This window comes from Bacillus rossius, chromosome 3 (assembly GCF_032445375.1).
Source record: "Bacillus rossius redtenbacheri isolate Brsri chromosome 3, Brsri_v3, whole genome shotgun sequence".
NCBI classification, from domain to species: domain Eukaryota; kingdom Metazoa; phylum Arthropoda; class Insecta; order Phasmatodea; family Bacillidae; genus Bacillus; species Bacillus rossius.
This window is the reverse complement of record NC_086332.1, coordinates 94,040,332-94,045,005: the sequence shown is the minus strand read 5'-3', so window position 1 is coordinate 94,045,005 and position 4,674 is coordinate 94,040,332.

Below are 4,674 nucleotides of genomic sequence, written 5' to 3'. Positions count from 1 at the left end.
ACAACATGGCCATGAAATACAAACTCTCAATATCTGTAAATCATTACGTTAATGAGCCAAAAGGCATGACCAATAAGACAAGTTATAAATATTCAAGCATAAAAAATGTATCGGACAGTACACCCTTGTCAATGAATTTAACGTACTGTGCAGTGCAAGGGGACAACCACACAGGATTGATTACACATGCCATGCGTGGCTCAAATTATGAATTTAAAGAAAGCACGGGACTAGCTGCACGAAAGTCACTAAAGAATTACTAGTTACAAGAATAAAATAAGTGACTGAACAAGCCTGGCTTCAGTCGAGGATGAGCAAATAATATTACGACTAAGCAAAGAGTCTAAGCATGAGCACACTAAAACGCTTAACTACAATCATAAGCAGGAGCTCAGACAACACCACTTGCTCATTCCTCGACCGGACCGAAAACAGAAATGACCGCAGCTACCCCTAACCAAAACTTAGCAGCAGAGGCCCGAGGGAACAATGAACACATCAATTTATACCTTCACATAGATGGCGTGGCGATCGCAAATCGTCGGCGGGGGACCTAAGAAAAAAGGTAAGGGTGGGGGGGACACAACACACTCAGCTGGAGAGGGAGTAAGGAGAGAGAAGGGAAGGAAGGCTAAGACGCGGCAATGTCGCAATAGAAGCGATGCTCGCTTCAACACCCACCCTTAAAGTGCCCCCTATCCAGGGATCAAGCCCTTGAAAAGCATCTTGAAGTGACAAGAGGTATGGCGTCTTGAAGATCGGCGTCGCACAGACGGAGTGGAGAAGATCAGGAACAGAAGCGACGCTGCGGCAGCTCTACAAGAACCACGCCCCGGGAGGGGCAGCACCCAGCTCTGCAAGAACCACGCCCCGGGAGGGGCAGCACCCAGCTCTGCAAGAACCACGCCCCGGGAGGGGCAGCACCCAGCTCTGCAAGAACCACGCCCCGGGAGGGGCAGCACCCAGCTCTGCAAGAACCACGCCCCGGGAGGGGCAGCACCCAGCTCTGCAAGAACCACGCCCCGGGAGGGGCAGCACCCAGCTCTGCAAGAACCACGCCCCGGGAGGGGCAGCACCCAGCTCTGCATTGCATTCGCGCATGAGTCGGAGACAGAAGGGCACCAGTCCCCGTCTCGTACAGTATACCGCGAGCACGCCCCCTCCATAGGCAGAGCGGAGGGAGGGGGCCGTGGCTCGAGCGGCCTCCAGCGGCAGTGGACCCACGCCACAACCACTCAGCGCTAAGTGGGAGACGTCAGGGTTGCGCTGACCATGACGTCACTCAGGCGGTGTCCAGGAGCATGCGGTCACAGGCCCACACAGCGACACGGTGTGACAGCAACAGGGCGACGAGGGTCTCAGGAAGGTCCTCTACGTCACCCAGCGGCAGCGCTAGCACCGTGGCGGAAGTCGGCAATCAAGTGGCTCTGCAACGTCATCAGTGACGTGCTAACGGGTGCGGACGTCAGCGGGCGTCTCAACCAAGGCACAGGCAGGCCTGGGAGACATGCGCAGCAGGAGACAGCAACACATGCTGCATATCAGGCGCAGACAGAAGCGGGCTCTCTCTCTGGCAGGTAGCACAGAGGGGCGGCGTGTTTCCGTGGGTCGCCGCGATGGCGGCGCATGGCGGCGCATGGCGAGGCCGGGCGCATGAACGCAGAGTCCGCGCACAGCCACGGGAAGGGGTTCAAGGATGGCGTGCGTGCAGAAGCTGAAAACGGACAGACCGCCGACGACACACCAAACACATGAATACACGAACTACTACCACACCCAATAATAGACTAAAATGGATGACTTTTATGTATATAATCAATGAATTGTGAAACCATGACGACATTAAGCACACTGATTTTCAGATCCATACAAATGTTATTTGCTGAAAAGTTAACAAAAATTCACATACCTATCAAAATATTTAAAAAAATTACACAAAGTAAAATGTAATTAAATGATAGGCATAAAATACATAATAATTTTTATGCCATCCATATCTTAAAACAAAACAAACTGGAACAAGCCCTAGATGAATTTTTGTGATTTAATTTCAAATCATGGAGAAATGTGAGTTGCTCAAAATGCTGCGGCAGAAGCATTTCACGACGATCTGTGACTTTGTTCCCTGCAGTGGAAAACACTCTCTCACTTGCCACTTGTGTAGCTGGAATATGTAAGTAATATCTGGCTACAGCAGCCAAATGTGGATAGTGATCTTTGTTTTTTTCCCACCATTCAAATGGATTGGTGGTCCTCGGTAAACTAGCTGCTGAAAATATTCCAAAATTTCAATGTCATCTGTGGTTGTCTTGTGTGATGTCAGAGGCAACTTTTCTAGCTCATCCCACAGTGACACTGCTGAAGATGTTGTTGGTTCTGTTGGCTAAGGGGACACTTTCTCGATGCATAAGGTTTTAGTTACATTCATTAACCTTGATATTTAATTTTTCACTAAAGTTATAGCATGGTCTTTTTCACTAAAGTTATAGCATGGTCTTTTTCACTTTCACTGAAGACTGCAAGTTTGTACCTAGGATCTGTAAATGTACTAAGAACATTTACAGTGTCCATTTTATACAGAGGAAATCTACTGTTTAATGATTTCACCAAATTTCGAGCAAATGGTATACCGGTGCCATTTTCATTCCTTCTTATATGATTATTAGTAGATGCCTCCAAGCAATGAATCATTGGTATGATCATGGTATGATCATGGTATGATCATTGATGATATAGAATACGAATTTCCATTAGATTCTTGTGTTGCCTCAGCAAAAGGCTTGAGTACCTCAACAACCCCTACAGCTAATTTCCATTGTGACGAAGAAAGGCACTCAATGTCTGAATTAGATGCTGTCAGTTCCGCAGCAATTGCCTCATTATAGATATTAATCTTTCGAGCATCATGAATTCACTGTACCAACGTGTCTCAACATCTTGTATGAGCTTCAGTGGTGGAAGGTTCATGGTTTCTTGTAGGGTTTTCAGTCTCATTGTTGAAGCATGGCTTTGATTATAGTGTCCAACAATTGCACGGGATTTGGAAATGAGACCGGTTAAATTAGGTGTAGAACTCTTTGCATCATGAATTGCCAACTGTAATGTATGAGCAAAACATTGTCTTTGGTTCCACTGAGTTTCTTCATTCTTTTAAGACAGAGAGTTCACATACACGCAGAAATCGATTTGGGGGGCTTCAGAAGTATAACTCCTCAGTAGTTATAAACAGCCCACCACACAACAGGGGAGGAAAAAGCAGTCCATCTCCCACACAAGTTCAACGGCTGCACAACACATGGTCCTCAGTCAGGAGGACATACTTGACGAGTAAGAGAACTTCACAAAGCTTACATAATCGTTGAAGTCTCTGGATGTGGTACATCGAAGACTATCTCTTCCTCACGAAAGAAAAAAAAATGCAAACACTTGTCGCTAGTAACTCTGCCTCACTTGAGTCTGTGAAAACAAATTACACTGTTTTAGAGACACAAGGGCAAACATGTTTGGACAGGGGTAGGGAATAGACCAGGAATAAGGCATTCCCTCCCAGGTTAAGTCGAAGTCAAGTGAAAACAAATTAAAAATTAATCCTAGGTTAATTATTGCCTGGACGCCTAGATTCATCCTCGATTGTCGTTTAGATTCTTTGAACGAAAAGGACAACCTCTAACCTGAACAGTTAATCACAAAAACATTATTAATATAACCACATAAGAGATCCTCTAATAACACAAAAGTGTTTGACAACATTGTACTCTTAATGGGGTGAACAAATCGAACAACATAAACAACAGTTCTGTTAATTAATCACACAAGGTGAGATAAACATGGATTTCTTCTCCAGAATCACTAACCAACTTAGTTTTTAATTGACAATTCTCAGTAAATTTCTCATGCAAATTAAATGTCTCACGCAAATTAAATGTCTCACTGGTAGACGCAACAACAGTCTCTGCAGGAGATGATTTTTCCTCAGTTTTTCGCAATTTCCACTTGGTGACAACAATTTCCATAGCAGGAAGATAATCATACACACACACTATGACACCAAGTATGAACACAGTTACACTAATTTCCAGCGATAACATAGAATTTTCACTAAGAGCAGATACATGGGTAATGTGCCAATCCCCACTAGATAAGGATTTCTTACAACAATTATTAACAAAGTGCCACCAATCACAAATAATGAAATACTTTGCAAATGCTTAAACAAAAAGTTTACAAATTCAACAGGATCTTGTAACTGTAGCTCCTCTGGCTACGCAAAGGAATGAGAAACAATCAAATTTAAATGAGGTATAACAGAGGGCCAGTCCTCATCCAAACAATTTGCTAAGGAAGGAAAAACGGTGTGTGATGAAGCAGTTAAAGGTAAAATCTTTAATTTCTTAAGTTTAGTCCAGGCAGCTCGAATCACATGAAGCATCTGAAATTTAGCTTTAGAAAGAAAATCACACGGATAAACAATCGCAAGGGACTTCGATGTCCACAGTGCCAGGTCGATCGGCAGCAGCTCAAAACAAGGTTTGGTTCTTATTCATTAAACACTGTACGTCTAGTTGACCAAAAGGGTTGGTTAACAAATAACGTTCAGGGTCAGCCTGAAGTGATCATGAGGTGGATTCCCGAATGGCATCTCTAAGCACACAGTTCACCAAGTTTTTCCGCAGT